Genomic DNA, 21184 nt, shown 5'->3' on the forward strand with positions numbered 1-21184 from the left:
GTCACTATTCCAGATACCTCAGCCTCAAAAAGTCTACTTAGTCATGCTTATCTAGGAAATGGTTATTGGGAAATTTCCCATATACTAAATGGAATTTTATTTATTTCGTTTGAGAAAGAATGAAATAAAATTTCTTTTAGTTTACTGTGATGGCTGTTTTTTGCTGGCTGTTATAATAATATACTGCTGAATCATGCCTCAATGTCCACAGTTTGTTACCTAGTATTTGGAGGTGAGTATATTTTCTTCCTGGGATTCTCTCTTAAAAATTAAAATGTTCCTTGATCCATCAAAAACAAATCAACTAGTGCCAAGGCTGAAGGTTTGAGGGATGTGGCCTAAACCCCTGTTCCCCTGAACCAGGACAAACTCTTTCACTCCCACTTGAGCCTCTTGAGTAGTATCCTGGGGATAGAGCAAACCCAATAAGAGGTTCCAAAAGGACAAAGCTCCTTGAGTCAGGCTGAGGTAGTAGGCTGTCTGTCAGCTTGGTTCCAGACCTCTCCATCAACTACTGGGGAAATAAGACCATGTGCTGCTTCTCAAGCCCAAGGTCAGAGGTTTCCAGTTTAGCTATTGGACAGTAGTACTTTGGCCTTTGAGAGCTGCCAAAAGGGGCCAGCCATGTATTTATTTCTACCTTACTACTTGATCCACACAGGTAAAGAACATGTTTCTGAGCCTGTTTGGGTTTCTAAAAATAGGACACATGGTGTTGGAGAGAATGCAGCAGGTAGGACATTTGCCTTGCACACAGTTGACCCAACTTTAATCCCCAGCACCCTTCTGAGTGATCTCTGAGCACAGAGCCAGAAATAAGTCCTGAACATCGCTGGGTAACTAAATAAATAACTTGAGGGTAATATGTACTTTTTTTTTTTTTAAATATGGAACACTTCACAAAGTTGCGTGTCATTCTTGCACAGGGCCCATGCTAATCTTCTCTGTATCGTTCCAATTTTAGTATATGTGCTGCCGAAGCGAACACTAAGATGAACTTTTGAGACTTAGTGTGATGAGACACAACAGAAGCTCTGCCTAATAAAAAAGTTTTCTGGCTTATTTTTTTTTAACCAAAACCCACATTTTTAAAAGTGTGTTGAGAGAAAAATCACAGACAAATTTACTTGAAGCAACTCCACTCATTGATTCTTTTTTCTTTGCTATCTGCTTCTATATTTAATTTTGTTTATATTTCATTTGTCATGAGCAGCCCTTTTATCAAGAGTTAGTCAGGCCTCTGACCAGTGTTGCCTGAGCAGGTAACTTATGTGTCTACACGTAACTCTCAGGAAGCAAAGACCAAAACAGATTAAAAAAACATCTAATCCCATCAATAAATGAGGAGAAGAAATGAAGAAAGAAAAAATACAAATGGCCAAAAGGCACATAAAAATGCTCCACATCACTAATTATTAGGGAGATGCAAATCAAAACAACTATGAGGTACCATCTCATGCCACAGAGATCACATCACAAAGAATGAGAACAAGCAGTGCTGGTGGGGACGTGGAGAGAAAGGAACTCTTATCCACTGCTGGTGGGAATGCCTTCTAGTCCAACCTTTATGGAAAGCGATATGGAGATTCCTCCAAAATCTGGAAATTGAGCTCCTAAACGATCGAGCTATACCACTCCTAGGGATATACCCTAGGAACACGAAAATACAATACAAATACAATACAAAAATCCTTTCCTCACACCTATATTCATTGCAGTGCTATTTACAATAGCCAGACTCTGGAAACAACCAAGATGCCCTTTAACAGATGAATGGTACAGATACACAATGGAATATTATGCAGCAGTCAGGAGAGATGAAGTCATGAAATTTTCCTGTACATGGATGTACATGGAATCTATTATGCTGAGTGAAATAAGTCAGAGGGAGAAAGATAGGCACAGAATAGTCTCACTCATCTATGGGTTTTAAGATAAATAAAAGACATTCTTACAATAATTTTTAGAGACAAAAGAGAGGAGGGCTAGAAGTTCCAGCCCACTACATGAAGCTCAACACAAAGAGAGGTGAGTTCAGTTAGAGAAATAACTACATTGAGAACTATTATAACAATGTGAATGAGTGAGGGAAGTAGAAAGCCTGTCTAGAGCACAGGCGGGGTGGGGTGGGGACAAGGGAGATTTAGGACATTAGTGATGGGAATGTTGCACTGAAGGGGGGTGTTCTTTACATGACTTAAACCCAACCACAATCATGTTTGTAATCAAGATGTTTAAATAAAGATATTTAAAAAAAGAAAGAATAGTGTTAAAAAAACAAAATAAAACAGGCCCTTCTCATAATCTGGAAAACTGTGTCCCTGCCAGGGAACATTCAGCTACTTCATGACAAATTCCCAAAATCTTTAAACTGAAATAGTAACCTCCAAATTACATACAGTAATTGGATTAAAAATAATCTAAGAAATTGAGATAATTAAGCTTCAAAGAGTTCAAAACATTGTTGAAAGAAACTAAAGAATGAGAAGACATTTCATGTACATGAATCAGAAAATGTTATTGTTGGGTTGGAGAGACAGTTCAGTATGTTGATTACACACAGTCCATGTGGGAGGCCCCTGTTTGGCCTCTGTACCACATGGTCCCCAGTATACTACTGGGAGCTACCCCCAAACACAAAGCAAGGACTAACCCCTCAAGTACTTCCAGTGTGGCAGGAGGGAGGGAGGGAAGGAGGAAGGGAAGAAGAAAATAAAGGGAGGGAGAGAGAAGGGTGGGAAGGAGGGAGGCAAAGGAGTAAAAAGGAAGATAGGGAGGAATTAAAAGAAAAAAAGGAATTCATTACTGTTACGAATGCTATGCACTCAAAGTTGATCTGTAGGCTTAATATAAACCTATATACACTCCAGTTGGTGGGTTTTATTTTTGCAGCTCTTGATATGATTGACCTAATATTAACGTTAAATACTAAAGTTTTAAAATGCTCAAAGCTATCTTGTAAAAGAGGAAAAATCATATTTTCTGATTCAAAATTTACTATAAACAGTAATAAAGAGGGTATAACATTGCCATAGGAAACAGCTGAATAGAATTGAGTTGCTCAGAAATAAATCCATACACTTATGGTCAATTTATTTTTTAAATTTTTATTAATTTATTTAAACATCATGTTTTACATAGTTGCTCATAATACGTTTGTTTCTGATATACCAGTTCTTAATGCCAATCCAATTTTACCAGTGTAAAATTATCTCCACCATTGTCCCCAGAGACCCTCTCCCCCAAGTCTTCCCACTTGGCAGGCATTAAATAATTTACTTTATATTGCTATTTACAACTAAGTAGTAATAGAATTATTAAAAAAAATTCAACAACAGAAAATTGGTGATAATACTTATATTTCACAATGGAGCCATTAAGTCATTATCTAAAAGCTTACTAAGGGGTTTATTGCAGTTGATCCTTCTATTATTGTTTTTGTTGTTGTTGTTGTTAATTTTAGGTGGCTTCCATGCTACTTTGACATCTAATTTGGTGCATTCCTACCAGTATGTCATATTTAAAAACATCAAGATGTTGTACATCTAGGGCAGGAGGTGATGTTTTCACCATTTTTGCTCTGTGTATCATATGATTTTATATTTGGGACATGGTGATGGGAATATTGCACTTGTGAAGGGGGGTGTTCTTTACATGACTGAAACACAACCACAATCATGTTTATAATCAAGGTGTTTAAATAAAGGTATAAATTAAAAAATTAAAAAAATATCAGTTCATATTATGAATCACAGGAGAATGTCATGCTTGTGATTTAAAATCACCTTTACTAAATCATTAGCCACTGATGTTAGATAAAATATCAAAAATCAGAGGAGCTTGTGATTTCTGCCATGTAAGAGTCTGTGAAAACCTTTGTGTCCATGCTTGGCCCACATTGTCCATCAATGCCTCTTCTGGCCCAGAGTTCTGGGGAGGATAATAGTCAGATAGTATGTTCTTCATGAAACCCCACTAACCTTGTCTCAAAAAAATGATGCATATCTGAGCCAACTCCAGTCCTTTGGGCCTCCAGACACTGGAACCTGGTGTCTGAGGTGTGGGAGCCAGGAGAGGAGGAATCTGGGCAGGGTTGTCCCCTCAGCCCTGACCCTCACTCTGCCCCTCATGTGAAGACATTTGGGACAAGCCTGGAGCCAGAAGATGGAGCTCAAAACTCTCTTCTCCAGGTAAATAAACATCGTCAGTTTGGTGGTTTTCCTTTTGGAAAATGATCACTCACTCTCACCTTCAAGAAAAAGAGCTCTCAGGGGCTGGAGTGGTGGTGCAGCAGTAGGGCATTTGACTTGCACACAGCCAACCCAGGATGAACATGGGTTCGATTCAAGGCATCCCATATGGTCCCCAAGCCCTAGCCGGAAGGTTTTCTGAGTGAAGAGTCAGGAGTAACCCCTGAGAGCCACGGGTGTGACCTAAAAAGAAAATATACATACAAACAAACAAAAACCAAAATGTGGTCTTATTGGGTGGGCAGTAGGATCATTTTAGAAATGGTCAATTAAAATGTGGTCATTAGGATAGATTTAATGGAACAAAGATGGTGTCCTTAATTAAAGGGTAAATTTAGACACAGTATCAGACAGCAGTGTGCTATGTGAATACAGAGATGGCCACCTACATACAAGTCTGTCAGTAGGCCAGACCAGAACAGACCCTTCTTCATCTCCTCCAAAGGAACCAACTCCTGAAACTCACACTGTAGCCTCCAGAGGACATATCCGAGCTGCTAATTCACCCAGTCTGTGGCAGTTCGTTGCAGGCTATTCCAGCCACTCTCCTGTTCAAATCAGGTCCCCTTTGAAAGACCAGCCGGTGACTGCCATACATCCTTCTCATACATCCTGTTTCCTGCCAGGCCCTGACCTAGCAGCCTCAATGAGGCTTTCACAGGATTAGTGAGAAGCCAGAGGATGAGCTCAGAGCTGGTTCCTGCCCACACTCTGAGATTCCTTAACCACTGGTGTAGCCCTGGGAGGTGATCCCAGGGCTCCATCCAGACACCCTTGCCCCTCCTATCTCTCTGCTTCAAATTCTGGCCTCTTCACTTTATTCCCATTATCTAACAATCACTAGGTCACAGCATCACATTTTTTAAGGTGCCAGGCTCAGATGACAAGGGTCCCTCCTTGTGCCATGAGTGCCCAGACATCTATTATTGTCTGCCCTGTGCTCCGAGTGCTATTGCCTGTCTGGAACTGTTTGTGGGCAACACCCCATTATTCAGTGTGGAACCCACAGACCCAGGCCTCAATTTAATGGAGTCCTCAGCCCTCAGCATTTCTGGAAGAGAAGGTCAGGGTTTGTTCTTCTTTCCTTGGAGTTGTCAGAGAGGGAAGTCGAGGGGGAACCAATCCCAGCGCCCAGTTACAGGGCCTCCAGCAAGACTCCCTGCAACAACAAAGGAAATTCATCATCTCACAGGACTTGTTGGTGCACGATGTGTTTATTCATGGAGCAGCAGCACAGGGCAGAATACAAAAGAGCGGATCGAGAGCCTGCAGAAGGAGCTTCAAATGGTGTTTACATTCCTATTAAAGTTCAGTCTTGATGTCACAGCAGGAAGGCAAAATCATAAAGTACATAATGTACTTTGGAGATAATGGAGCTGCCTACAAAGGGGGAAAAGAGGAGGAGCAGAGGGAGGGGGAGGAGGAGGTTTTGGTGGGAAAGCAGGGAGAGAGAATGAATCAACTAAACCCCTCTGTGCCTTACCTTTCCATGCAGGGGGAGAAAACGCTCCCTAGACTGAAGAAAGCCTGGTGGTTACAGACTCTTCAAGGAACAGACCCTCGAGGGTCTTCAAGCCATACTCTTTCTCTGGGATAGAGGTTGGGTTTGTAGTGGAAAGAGATTTTGACTCCTAACAATTTTCCATGTTCATTTCTTCTGTGGCTAGATGTGGAATACCTGTTACCCACCTGGACCCTCAAATCCACCAGCAGGGTCACTGCCAGATGTCCTTGTTGACCAGCCATGCAGGGGCCTAGGACTCCATTGTATAATCAAAGATAATTTATCCTCATTTGCAGACTCTAGAAACATAAAATTTAATCATCCAAGTGTTTTAGAAGGAGGGATTGCACATAGCTGTGTCAAGAGGAAAAAAAAACCCCTTCTGCCCGGGGAGGACAGAGACACTTGGCCTGACAGCCCCAGGGCCAGCACTATCCATCACCTCTTGATGCTGTTCCTGGTTGCAGAAAGCACTGGCTGGCAGACAGGAGAAATGTGTTACCTTCTTTCCTTACTTCCTCCTCCAGGAACCAAGTGACAGGTAGCAAACCCCACAGTAGACAGTGGTCAGAGACAGACACAGGCACACACACAACTCCCATCATAACCTTCCTGGTACTTTTGGACCTGAGCACTCTTTCATCTATAGATATTTCCTCCCCCAGGGGGACATTAGTGATGGGAATGTTACATTGGTGAAAGGGGGGTGTTCTGTTTATGACTGAATCCCAAATACAATCATGCTTGTAATCATGGTGCTTAAATAATTTTTTTATATAATAAAAAGATATTTCCTTCCCCAGCATGGCTCAGAGATGCCCACCTGACCACTTAGCACATTCCCCAGCACTATCATACTGACAAGAGGGAGCCAAACCCTCCAAGGTCAAGGAAGTTCCTACATCAATGGTCCTCCAAAGGGATGTGAAAGAATTGCCTCTGCTTCCTGGTACCAACACTCAGACCAAGGATAAAGTCCAAGAGGAATCCCTCCCTCCTTGAAACACCAGTCTGCTCATCCAGACATAAGTCCTAGGCCCTAAAAGATTCCATTTATGGGAATCTACAGATCCTCCTTTGTGCACAGGCTGATTTTACTTAAATGTTTGTGTCTTGCATGAAAGATGCCTGCCTACTATGTTCCCTCCTTTCATCCACAGTAGGGGATGTGGATAAGGGCAAGCCAGGGAGGTTGTTAATCCAAATTCTGTACCAACATCATCAATGAGACTTTATAATAATGCCCAGTTTAAGATGAAACACATCCAGCAGACCCAGCTCTGGCCGGGCCAGCTAGATTCTGGTACCCAATGGTTTGTTCCATACCATATATATCTTTTACTATTCACCACAATATTCTTGTTTCCACCATCTCAGATTCTTTCAGGTCCGTGAAGTCATGAGGACAGTTGATAGAGCAAGAACGGCAGGATTTTCTCAATATCTTGAGTCTTGAGAAAACAGATGTTCCCAGGATATCCGCATACTCTGTGAACCGGGCGCCAGGAATCTACATTCCTCATCACCCTGGGTGACTGTCTCCACAGGTGCTGCTGGAGCAGGGAGACGGGCCTACGTTCACCTGTGACCCCGAGGTCCTTCAGTATTTTCAGGAGTGAAGAGATGGGGTAGTGAAGATGCTCTGACTTAGAGTTGGAAAGTAGAAATTTTATTAAGAAATAGAAGAGCTTAGTATATGACTTAGTATATGACTAAGTCAAAGGCAAGGGAGGTAGTGTGTGGACCCTTTTAAAGATTATTTGTATTTCTTATCAATGGTGAAAAATGGGCTATAAGGAAGGGACAGAGAGGCCTGGCTGGTCAGTCTTTGGGGTTATCATCTAGCTATAGGCACCACCTAATCTGTTAGGTAATGATTAAATAATCCAGGTAAGATTAGTTCAAAGCAGAATTTTATGGTCCTGGGGAATTCCAGGAACGTTTAAAATAAAAGGCAGCACTTTGGGATTGAGGTCTGTGTTGTAAATGGGGATTAAACAGAATTGCTGGCCAGAGAAAACTGGTGGGGAGGGGGGTTCCTCTTTAATAGGGAGATGGGTTTTTTTCTGGAAAGGTAGGGGTGAGCTTGGCTCTCCACCATTCCTGGGAATTATATGAAAATCACAGTTGGGCCCTGTGTGGAGCCCTGGGAGGAAAGCCTTGTCTTCAACTCCCTGAATTTTGAGGCCTGAAAATAGTAATTATTTTTGCCCTCATTACCTTCTTTCTCTACTTAAAATGTAATCATTTTCAGAGGAAAACTGCAGAGTGCACACAAAAGTCCCTAAAAATAGGGCTCTGCCTCACTCTGAATGAAATTAAGTCTATAATCACACGACTTGGCTGGGGAATGGCAACAGCTCAGCTTCTCCTGTTCCCAAACAGTCCCCCTTTGTGTAGGAGTAACTCAACTGCCCACAGGTGTTCCTCTACCATCACTCACCTTCGTGGACCAGTAAATATTGCAGAAGGAACCAATCAACCTGGAAGCTAGGAGGGCCTGACCTATCACAACCTATCATATCTGCCACAAGGTCAGAGCACATGGGGCCAAGCATAGGCCAGAAGCAGGTGTTGGGAAGGTGCAAAGCTGGTCACCAACCTGAGGGCTCACCAAGGTGGGCATGCAACCCCTGGCTGTGGACTTACAGAGGGGTGCACAGGCTCCCAACTATCTGCAGGCAGGAACCTTACAGGTACGCAGATGCTCTTGGCATTCTGGCAACTTCTAGCACCGAAATAGCTCGACTCCTTTGAGATTCTCCCTCGCATCTGCCTGCAGTAGCCACACACCGGGAAACGAGGGTAAGTTCCCTTTGGACCTGCGGTGGGTGGACTTGTTTGGACCTCTGCATTTCACTTGGGAGAAGAGAAGTCGCTTGCTTGTAAGAGACAAGTGCAAGGCAGGTCACGATGGTCTGACACTGTGTCTTCAGTGACGGTTCCTGCTAGAGGCTGCCAGCCTCACTAAACTGAAACCTTACTAAACTGCCCTGTGCTTCTGGGCAGGATTCTCTCCCTGGTGCTGAAAGGCTTGTCAGGTTCAGGGTGACCTGTCTGCTCTGTTCACAACCAGGCAGTTGCCTCCCACCCAGGAAGAACAGTCATGAACAGCTCATTTTGGCAATGTGTACTGGGTCAGTCCACACGAGCATCTGAGCCGGGTCGGTCCGGTGGTGTAATCTAGGTCGTCTTCATCAAAGATCTGTCAGACTCTGTGAGCTGGGGTCCTACCAGGGGACATAGGGCAGGAATCTCTCCACCTGACCTGCTTCTGGACACACACAGTTCCCCTCACTTTTGAATTTAGTTCTTGAGCCACACTTGGGCCATGCTCAGGCCTTACTCCATCTCTGTGCTCAAGGGTCACTCCTGGTGAATCTCAGGGATTGCCGAACTTGAACCCAGGTCTACCATTGATAAGCCAATTTCCTACACACTGCACTGTGTCCTCAGCCCCAGAACTCCTTGCTCAGTGATGGGATGAAAAAAAAATATATATATATATCACATGTATAAATGATATACTTATATGTTGACATATAGTAATATACCTATATTGATATTAATTTGTATAATATATATATGACATAATATAGTATATCTAGTATATAGTTTCTGACTCCTGGGGTGCCCAGGAAACCTGTGAGCCCCACCAAGGGACTCTCTGCCCAGCAGACCTGCAACTCAGTGCAAGGATCCAAGGGTGTGGAGCTGCCTTGCTGCCATACCAGGACTGATCTGGGTCCTTCTGGTTTCCTCTGGCTGTCCCTGCAATTCAGGGACCTAGCTGGGAGTTGGTCACATGTAGAAGCATTTCCTAGCACTCTGGTCTGTGCCGAGTTCCTTAGAGCTATATCCTTATGCAATGTAGCACTCATGGTTATGGTGAAGCCTCAGAGGCTGGATCCTCAGCCCTTGATGTGGTGGCCTGCAGAGAGCACTGCGATGTGTGGAGTCATGTTGTGAACTCTTCTGACATGCATGAGTCTAATTGTTGCAGCGGCTATAGGAGTTTAGTTTTCATGATTCAGTCGTGACTGGCCTTCCAGAGATATGCCCAAGTACAGATTGACAGCTTCTTTCACATATTCATAGCTGTGTGAGAAGCAGCTCCAACTTCTGGCCCAAAATGGCGCTGTGATCATGTCCCCATGACTCAGTGGGTTAACTGAGCCTCAGCTGCAAATTCCTTCTGCTTGTCTCTCTCATGGGGTCTCTCATTGGACCCCAGGCAAACAGCTGGGACATTTCTGATTGCTGTCTCTCCTGGAGTAGCTGATTTTTTGCTGTGCTGGCTAGTAGGACTGGCCTCAATGCCAGTCATTGGACATGTTCCTGGGACTGGCTTGGACTTCTGCACAGCTTGACACACATTAACAGCCAAAAGCAAACCGAGTGTCTATTTTCTTTAAGGAGGAGAAAAGAGCAGATGTAGAACCACTCATTCAGTATGAAGGGAAGAGCTACTCAGCTCTCCCAACATGCAAATTCTCATTCACATCAAGAGAAGTTGGAGAATTGTTTTGGGGTCTTTTTCTGATTTGTCATTTTGACTTTGCTAACTTTAAAAGAAAATCACATTTTAATCCAAAGAATTATACAAGAGTTTTGTGGGTCTTTATTGACATTCTTGGAATCACTGAACCTTACTGATAACAACTGTTTACACCACTGGTGACCCACATTTCCCTTGATGCCTCTTCTCTCCTTTGGGAAACAAGACCACCAAGAACCCTGGCAGGGAAGCTTCAGAGAAACCTTTGTTGGCAGAGACCAAGTTAGTCTTGCCCACTGTGTGACAAGACACAAGCGGCCAGTTGGCTCACAAGTCCCTGATTTGGGTATGAGTATTCATAACCATAGACTAACAACTGGGGCCTTTTATTTTTTTATTCCAAAGGAGGGTTGACTTTGTTTCTAAGTAAAATTGATTCACTGTTCTAGAGTTCAATTGATAGCTTTTGAATTTAAAAAAGAAGATAAAAATTAAATTAAAGGACAACTGGGAAAGGGTGTACCCAGCATTGCTGAGGGCTGACTCCTGGTTCTGTGCTTAGAGGATGAAATGCAATAGCAGGATCAAACTGGGACTGGTGGCCTATAAGCTTCTTACTCTCTGTACTATCTTCAGACTGTAGGACAGACTTCAAGAGAATTCATTAGCATTAGAATAGCAAGGTGGCAGAAGTAATTTTTAAGCTTTTCTTATGAGACTGGAAACATTCACTTAATTTCTTGGCATCTTTATGTTATTCCTGTCTCTTGTTTTGTATTATTTTATATATTTTATTGCTGTATTTTGTTTTATTTATTTTTTAAATTTTTTATTTTTAATTATGAGAACAAAGATGCAAAGAAAGAGGACAAGGTAAAGTTACAGTGGAAGGACAATCACCCATAACATAATTCTCAGAAGAAGTCCCCTTGCGAAATCTTAACTTTGAACTTTCAGCCAAAGAACAATAAGATAAATAAAACAGAATCCATGTACAATTACTTTGTCCCTCAAGTCCCCAGATTGTAATACATTATAATATTTCTTAGCAGCAGACAAGGCAATCTAAAGCCATGAAACTTATGTAACTCCTTAGACATTAGAGGCATAGTATGTTTTTACATTTCCATGTACATGCATATTAGTTTAAGTTAACCTCAAAGGTTTAAGTGGGTTTTTTTTTTAAGGATTAGAGTCAAAGGAGCACAGTAAAAATGGTGTTAGAGTGGCAATTGTTGTTTGCATAGGCCCACCAAAATATGAGGGGCATGGAAAGGAATAAACTTGGCCTAAATACAAAGAGACCCTACCCTGAAGTTTCCTGGCATAAGACCAACTCTAGGCTCCAAGCATGCTAGATAGTCCAATCCAAGACATTGTCTGTAGTGCCAACACACTTTTATTTTTCACATAGTCTCTGTTGTTGGTATCATGTTTCTGTATTAAAGATCCTGGAATCTGCATATCCTACATTGAAGTCAGGATGTGGAGCATCCTCTAGTTTCACCTCACAATTAAAGGGCAATGCAGAGAGCCCTGTCCTATAAGCAGGTCATTGTTGTTGTTAAGTCTTCTCAGTGTTAAGGGAAGTCTCTTTTGATCAGGTTGATGTCTGAGCAGTGGTAGGGTCTTTTGTAGTAGAGGATTGCTTCCAGGTGATGTTATAGACAAACGTGGATGTTTTGTGGATGGCTTCCCTGGTTCAGGGGTGAATGGAAAATGGCCATTCTTCTGAGGCCTGTGCCAGGTCATTATGTCAATGTTCAGTTCTTGCACTACAATCTTGCACTACAAGATTTGTGTGTTCCAATCTCTATTAGATAAGATCTTATTTGTATGTATAGTATTTTCCCATTTTAATGTGCCTATGCAAAAAAGGAACAATGCCATGTGGCGTTATTGGTGCATATGGGGGCCGTAAGAACAAGTCCAACATTCTCCATGACATGGTTCAGTCAACAGCATTAAACTGGGGGGCTCTTTCACCAAAATTCCTTATTGAACAGCTCACAAAGAGAGGATAAAAAGTGGTTAGAATCATCACTGTATAAGAGAATATTTAGTAAGACTTATAGCTGTCAGAGAAAAAACACATAAAATATTCAAAAGAAATATGTGTCCATTTTATGTCTTTTGAAATAGTTGAGGATTGTTACATACAATGCACGGCTTTGGTCTGTGATTAGGATTGTGCAGTACTGAAGTTAAAAAGAGGAATGTGGGTTAGTGATGTTTGGGGGATGAGAGAGTTAAGGAGGTAAAATGAGCTTTGTAGGGGTGTGGGAAAGGGCAGAATACAAAATGGACATTCTGGATACGCAAAACATAACATAAAGATAGGGAATACTCTTAATACATGCAGTGCGCGTGGTGGCACTAGCCCCCGCGTGGTTTTCCACATGTAGACAGGTCAGAAATTGACAGTGACAAACAGTGCAACTGAGCAAATCTCAGCACACCCCAAGTTAGGACCCACCATTTCTGGCCACCTGGGCTGCCACCCCAGGAAGGCCTGGAGGTCGGGGGCAGAAGAGGGGACGGCTCGGGGCCTATCAAGGCTCCCAGTACACCCAAGTTAGGGAGAAGGCCTTCCACATGGGGTCTCCCCAAACCCCATGATGGCTAGAGCTAGCCTCCAGATCAAGAAAGGATCGATAGAGAGCTGGAAGCCAGGATCTGCCAGCCCTCCGTCCTGTGCCTTTCCCACCCTAGAGCAGGGGGAAGGGTGGGGAAAGCCTGGGACCCCATCCAGGAGGGACCCCCCCCCCAACACCCACCTTGTCTGGCCGCCTGGGCTGCCACCCCAGGAAGGCCTGGAGGCCGGGGGCAGAAGAGGGGACAGCTGGGGGCCTATCAAGGCTCCCAGCGCACCTGAGTTAGGGAGAAGGCCTTCCACATGGGGCTCCCCAAACCCCATGCCAGCTAAAGCTAGCCTCCAGATTAAGAAAGCTGTATTCTGTTTTAAACAATTTATTTGACAATTTACTGTTTTTTTTGGCTTTGGACCACACCCAGTGATGCTCAGAGATTACTCCTAGCTTTGCACTCAGAAATTTCTTCGGCCCCTGGAAACATTCTTTTATATAGAATAGATCATGAATTTTATGTTGTTCATGATCCAATGTAAATAATTATTCATTTCAAGGCCAAAGAGATAGTACATGAGTAAAGGCACATGTCTCATGTGTGGCCAAACCAGGTGAATCCCTGCACTGCCAGGAGCGATCCCTGGACAGAGTCAGAAGCAAGCTCTGAGCACCACCAGGTGTGTCCCCAAACACACACAATATTATCAATCTCCCATGGTTATATAGACCCTGAGATTCAGATTATAGAACTGAGTCTGCTGAGGTGGAGGGTAGGGGGATCCTTGGGACATTGGTGAAGGAATTCTGAGTGATGAGTGTGAATCTGAAGCATTGCAAGTTGTAGCTTTATCATGAACAGTATTGTCAATCATGTTGCCTAAGTAAGAATTGGATAAAATATCCATTTATAGCAATTCTTCCCCAAACCTGTCTCTATTCCCTCCTGTGTAATTTCAAGGACATGGGCCAGACGTCATCATTCTATCTATAAATTTTTAGTGAATCTGAAAATAATCATGCTGAGTGAAAGGAACTAGACTCCCTCCCCCCAAAAATCCATTGTGATTCTATTTGGGAATTTAGGCTGTGCAATCTAATCTCTATTTACTGAAGCTAAATTTTGTGAGAAGAAAAAAAGGTAGAAGAATAAAAAGAAAATTACAAAAGAGATGTGGAATATTTGCAGGTCAGGATGATGGATATTTTCTTTATATATAAAAATTTGTAAATGAACAGACAATTTGACAAAGAAGAAATACAAATGGCCAAAAGGCACATGAAAAAATGCTTCACATCACTAATCATCAGAGAGATGCAAATGAAAACAACTATGAGGTTACCATCTTACGCCACAGAGATTGGCACACATCACAAAGAATGAGAACAAGCAGTGCTGGCGGGGATATGGAGAGAAAGGAACTCTCTTTCACTGCTGATGGGAATGCTGTCTAGTCCAACATTTATGGAAAGCAATATGGAGATTCCTCCAAAAACTGGAAATTGAGCTACCATACGATCCAGCTATACCACTCCTAGGGATATACCTTAGGAACACAAAAATACAACACAAAAATCTCTTATTCATACTTATATTCATTGTAGCACTATTTACAATAGCCAGACTCTGGAAACAACCAAGATGCCCTTCAATAGATGAATGGCTAAAGAAACTGTGGTACATATACACAATGGAATATTATATAGCCATGAAGATGAAGTCATAAAATTTTCCTATACATGGATGTACATGGAATCTATCATGCTGAGTGAAATAAGTCAGAGGGAGAGAGATAGATGCAGAATTGTCTCACTCATTTATGGGTTTTAAGAAAAATAGAAGTCATTTTTGCAACAATCCTCAGAGACAAAGAGAGGAAGGCTGAAACTTCCAGCTCACTTCATGAAGCTCACCACAAAGAGTGGTGAGTGCAGTTATATAAATAACTACACTGAGAACTACCATAGCCATGTGCATGAATGAGGGAACTGGAAAGCCTGTCTAGAGTACAGGTGAGTGTGGAGTGGGATGGAGGGAAATGTGGGACATTGGTGGTGGGAACGTTGCACTGGTGAAGGGGGTTGTCCTTTACATGACTGAAACCTAGTCACAATCATATTTGTAATCAAGATGTTTAAATAAATATATAAAAAAGGAAAAAATAATTTGATGCTCTCATCTACTATAACAAAGAATGAACTCTTTATAAAGAAGATATTTAAAACTTTGTCAATGTCATATATATTAAATAAGATAGAAACAAGTAAAAGAAACTGTGGTCCATATACACAATAGAATATTATGCAGCCATCAGGAGAGATGTAGTCATTAAATTTTCTTATACATGGATATACATGGAATCTATTATGCTGAGTGAAATAAGTCAGAGGGAGAGAGATAGACACGGAATAGTCTCCCTTGTCTACGGGTTTTAAGAAAAATAAAAGACATTTTTACAATAATTCCCAGAGACAAAAGAGAGGAGGGCTGGAAGCTCCAGCTCACAACATGAAGCTCACCAAAAAGAGTGATGAGTACAGTTAGAGAAATAACTACACTCAGAACTATCATAACAATGTGAATGAATGAGGGAAGTAAAAAGTCTGTCTCGAGTGCAGGTGGGAGTGGGGTGGGGAGAAGGAAGATTTGGGACATTGGTGATGGGAATATTGTACTGGTGAAGGAGGTGTTCTCTACATGACTGAAACCCAACTACAATCATATATGTAATCAAGGTTTTTAAATAAAGATATTAAAAAATTGTAGAGGCTGGAGCAATAGCACAGCAATAGGGTGTTTGCCTTGCATGCAGCTGACCCAGGATGAACCTGGATTTTATCCCATATGGTCCTCCAAGCCAGGAGCAATTTCTGAGCACATAGCTAGGAGTAACACCTGAGTGTCCTGAGTGTACAAAAATCAAGATCTCTAATTACAGCCAACTTTGACAACTGAAACTGAGCAGAACTTCTGAACCATAATAAAGACTCTATCCTAGTCTTCAGCTGAGGATTTGAACAAAAATCAAGACCACTTATTACAGAAGACTGTGATTACAACAACAATGGTGGAACAGAACTTTTAGAACCATAAATAAAGACTCTATCCTAGACTTTGTTCTATGACCTGTGCAAATACCAAGATCTCTAGTTACAGAGGCCTGATTTTATCATCCACAACTGAGCAGAAAGTTTCCTGGCACCATAAAAAGACCTTGGGGTGTGGTAATGAACATGTACGGAGCCAGTAGTTGTTCCCATGGCAGTATGTTTTAAGGGTGGAGAAACCCTGAATTTCTTATGCCAAGGGAATTTTCTTCCCCAATACTTACTGTGGCTATGCAAAAAAGGGGGCAGCACAAAACCTTGCCACACCAGAACTCCTCCCCTTTTTTTGTTTTTTTTTTCTTTTTATTTATTTATTTATTTATTTTTCTTGTTTTCCTTCTTTTTTGTTCTTTCTTTTCTTTCTTTTTTTACTCTTGTGGTTATTATTGGTGATTTGGGTTTTTTTATTGTTGTTGCTGGGTGCTTTTTATTTTTTTGGTAGTTACCATCTTTTTATTTTTTTTACTGTTGTTTGTTCGTTTTTTATGTTATGTTGTTCTTTATTTTTCCTTTTTTGTCTTCTCAGAGCAAAACCACACAAATTGACACATCTTGTTCTGCCTCATGAATTGAGGGGGAAAATAAAAATGAATGGTAGCAGCACCAAACAGCCATATGAACATTGAGTGGAAATAAAAAAATGATCAAACTTAAACACCAAACCCAAAGTCAATAACAACAGAATCGATACCCCACCTACAACAAGCTATACACAGAGAGAAACAGTTACAGTAGCACTCCAGGGGGCAAAGGCAGGTGATATGGGACACATTCTGGGAAAAGGGGTAGAGGGAGGCCCTAATCAATTATCACTATGTACCTCAAATATTACTGTGTAAGATTTGTTATTCACTTTTGGCCACAATAAAAATTATTAAAATAAAAATATTCTGGTTTCTATGCATTTCCTTCATTGAAGTCAGGATGATGTGGAGCATCCTCTAGTTTCGCCTCACCATTAGAAGTGGAGAAACCTGCCCTGCAAGCAAGTTGTTGCTGTTACTAAGTTGTCTGGGTGTTAAGAAAGCACTCTTTGGAATAAGTCAATGCCAGAGCACTACCAGGTCTTCCCTGGTAGAGGTTTACTTTCAAGTAATGTTATAGACAATTGTGGTTGTTTCCATAGATGGGATCCATGGTTCAGGGGTGTATGGACAATGCCCATTCTTCTGAGGCCTGAGCCAAGTCATTATGCCAATGTTTAGGGTATAAGGCCTAATTGTATTACAAAATTTGTGTTCCTATCTCTATTGTTTGCATATGTAATATTTTCCCATTTTAATGTGCCTAATATGCACATTCTTCTATTATGGTCTCCTCTCTGAGCCCTGCACTGATATTCCAGAAGGCACTGGAATAATACAAACAAACAAGGACAAATGGGAATGATAGGAGCTAGAGAAAAGCATACATGATATCTGAAAGCATTCAGTGCCAACAAAGAACACCACCACTAGTGCAAGTGTGTAAACACACACACACACACAGACACACACATACATACACACCTTGTATAGAAAGACAAGTTGGGTAAGCTACAAGGAAGCTAAAAGAATGACAATTTAGCAGAGTGGTCCTAAAGCGAGGGTTAGTGGTTGCAGAGGTTAGGTCAGATGCCTCTGAACATGCCCTACACTCTCTGAGAACCCCTGGTCTACTATGAAAGTCCAGCTGCTCTGGGATGAGGATGGACAGTCTCTGGAGAGACATCTCAGCCAGCTTAGAAACTATTAACAGGCACAAACAGACCGCAGTAAAATTGATCAAGATGCCTTTCCAACTAGGACAGTTGTATGAATTTTTTGTAAGTAAGTTGGTTTTTTTTCTGAAATAAGAAAGGAAACTAAATGGAAGAAAATCTGTTCTGCTCTTCCAAGAGATTTTAAGTAGCAAATAAGCAAGGTGTCAGGATGGGAAAGCCTTCTGTGTGGGCTCTGAGTAAATGAACTCGCCTTTTGGTAAGGAACTCAAGTTAAAATTAAACAGATGCATATGCATAGCTCACAATAGAATGATCTTGCAGGCAATGCTTTAAAAAGAATCTGAACATTTTTCTGAGTAGGGCAAGCAAAGATGATCAGACAGCAGTCGCTTTCCTTCCACTCAGGGGAAATATCTCTGAGCAGTGTCCCACTGAGTCTGAAAACAGTGACATGGGTAGGGAGCTGTGTGAATACTTCCTGACAAGGGTGCTGACAGCATTTCACTATGAGGATCCTCTGTGTCCCACCTCATCTTCCCCCACCACTGATGGAGTCTTCAACATCAGCAGAAGCATCTTTGTCTTTATGCAAGAATCTGCATTGATCCCAATTTTATATGCTCATTTAGATTTTGCATTCTCAAGACATAGAATAGTGTTTGGCTATTGTCAATGCCAATATAAATCTAGTGAATGGATGGATCTTGTGTCTTGCTTTCATGTTCATTCTCCCAAATTCCTTCCTTCTTCTACATTCTGTTTAACTGACTCTGAAAACCTGACCCCAAGCATGTCAGACTTTTTCCCACATAACCAAAGGCATCCCCTGTAGAAGGTTATCAACAGACAATTGGAGAACTTGAATAATACCCCCAAATCTTCACTCTTCTGGAAAATTGATTGGGTTGCATTTATTATTGTGAGATATTTAGAAACAGCCCGAGCCTTGCACTTATTATAATCTTTTTTTATTTAATAAAGCCACTGTAGAGCACACAGTTCCTAGAAAGTACCATGAAGAGAGAATGTCTTCCTGGGAATATCATTGGTATGGACCAATCCCTGCTCTTTGTACTCTCCCAAGCTTATTAGCGACATGGCTCATTCATCACTTCTCCAAAGACAGACCGGGGAACTGAACTACAAGCTCTTGGATCTGGACTGAATAAGCCCATGGAAGAAAGAAACTGGGTATCAACTAAACACACAGCGGTGAAGGGGCAGGAAGGGTCCCCTGGTATGTTCCTGTGGGGAACAATTTCTTGTCATTAATCAATTTCATGGAAATAGATTTACCTCCCAAAAAAAATCTACATAGCCACACAGTCATGTCACAAAGAATCAAGTGCTATACCCCCTGTTAGCACCATCTGTTTGACACAGGACCCCCAGTGCCCTCTTAAGCATCTTCAGTCTTTCAGTGCCATTCCTGACCCCAGACCCGCATCCCAGCATGATGGTGGATCCCTGTAGGTATCTGACATTTCTGCAAGTGAAACACCCACTGTGAATCATACATATCATCTCTCTGCTCTCACTAGGAATCATACGATCATACATCTCACCCTTCTGTTCTCACTGCCCCCACCCTCTCAGAAGCGGGTTGGCTCCTTTACAAAGGGTTTTTCTTAGGTGATAGAGCAATTACTCTTCTCTCCCCTAATACCATCCTCGCCACTTCTTTGCCATTTGTTTGGGAAGGCCCATGGGATAGATTTCAACAGAAACCTTCAGTTAAAAAAAAATGTGAAATTCTACAAATACAGAGAATTGCTTCTCACTAGTCGCATAAAAATCCATCCGTTTTATTTTTCCCAGACAGGCCTATCAACAATGAACACATACAAAGGCAAAACTAACATGTCTTCTAGAGCATTGCTTAGGAGAAACAGTTGTGGAGAGATAGTTACTAACAGCAGAGGGCTTTATACATTTTGACTACATTCAGTAATTGCTTTACCTAATCTACTACCTAAAGAAAATGTTAGGAATCTTAAGGAAACGAATTTTTTTACTGTATTTCAATACATTTTGGGGATATTTTTAAGGCAAGAGTGAGAGTTCATAGAAACCACACATTAGATAAGAAGCGATTATTATTTCAATGATTGAACCCCCACTTTTCAATCAGTGGGTTCAGGCCTTCATGGGAAAACCATTCAAATCTTAATGTAAAGATTTGTAGATATGGGGTGCCATTTGGAATATCGTTTTATTTTAACAAAGAACTTCTACACTATTACAATCCAGGTCCTTTCTGGCAAATGGACAAATATCACACTGTTTCTGCCTCCCCCTCAACATTTTAATAATTTCCACATTAAAACCAAGATATCTAGGGCCAGAGAGATAAACAGGGGTAAGCCCTTGATTATAATCAACCTAGAATACAATTCAAAGTAGAAAAATGCCCCTTATCCTTTCAAATGTGCTTCCATAGTGAATACACTAAGAGTGTGGGGGACTGTGGAGGATATGGGGCTGGTATCCTGATGCCAGTCAAGTTGCTTAGATGGAAAGACAGGGGATACAGTTTAAAATTGGGGGAAGTAATGCCTCCCATATTCTTTATCCCAAGGGTTGGTTTAGCTATTTGTGGGTGTTTATTGTTCCAAATGAATTTCAGAAGTGTTTGATCCACTTCTTTGAAGAATACCATGGGTATCTTTAGAGGGATCACATTCAATCTATACAATGCTTTGGGGAGTATTGTACCATTTTAATGATGTTAATCCTGCCAATCCATGAACAGGGTATGTGTTTCCATTTCCATGTGTCCTCTCTTATTTCATGAAGCAGGATTTTATAGTTTTCTTTGTATAGGTCTTTCACATTCTTCAAGTTGACTCCAAGATATTTGAGTTTGTGTGAAACTAATGTAAATTGGGTTGTTTTCTTAATGTCCATTTCTTCTCTATCATTATTGGTGTATAAAAAAGTCATTGATTTTTGTGTGTTAATTTTGTAGACTGCCACATTGCTATATGAGTCTATTATTTCTAGAAACTTTTTGATAGAGTCTTTAGAGTTTTCTAAATATAGTATCATGTCATCTGCAAAGAGTGAGGACTTGACTTCTTTCTTTCCTGTCTAGATGCTCTTGATAGTTATCAAAACAGCATAGTATTGGAATAAAGACAGATCCTCTGATCAGTGGAATAGGCTTGAGTATTCAGAGAATGTTCCCCAGACATATAATCATTTAATTTTTGATAAAGGGGCAAGAAATCTTAAATGGAGCAAAGAATGCTTCTTTAACAAGTGGTGCTGGCACAACTGGATAGCCACTGGTAAAAAAAAAATGAACTCAGACCCCCAGGTACCACCATATATGAAGGTAAAATCCAAATAAATTAAAGACCTTGATATTAGATCTGAAACCATAAAGTATACAGAACAACACTTAGGTAAAACTCTCCATAATAGTGAGACTAAAGGCATCTTCAAGGAGGAAACAGCACTCCAAACAAGTGGAAGCAGAGATAAACAGATGGGAATATATTAAGCTGAGAAGCTTCTGCATCTCGAAGGAAATAA

General features: G+C 41.4%; 1 non-coding gene across 1 annotated transcript; it reads right to left on the minus strand.

Moving 5' to 3' along the window:
* Positions 1-881: 881 nt before the first annotated feature.
* On the minus strand, positions 882-988 carry LOC126025138 (U6 spliceosomal RNA). Its single transcript, XR_007501184.1, has one exon. It is a non-coding gene; the product is annotated as a U6 spliceosomal RNA (small nuclear RNA).
* Between the last annotated feature and the right edge of the window lie 20196 nt (positions 989-21184).

This window comes from Suncus etruscus, chromosome 12 (genome assembly GCF_024139225.1).
Source record: "Suncus etruscus isolate mSunEtr1 chromosome 12, mSunEtr1.pri.cur, whole genome shotgun sequence".
NCBI classification, from domain to species: Eukaryota; Metazoa; Chordata; class Mammalia; order Eulipotyphla; family Soricidae; genus Suncus; species Suncus etruscus.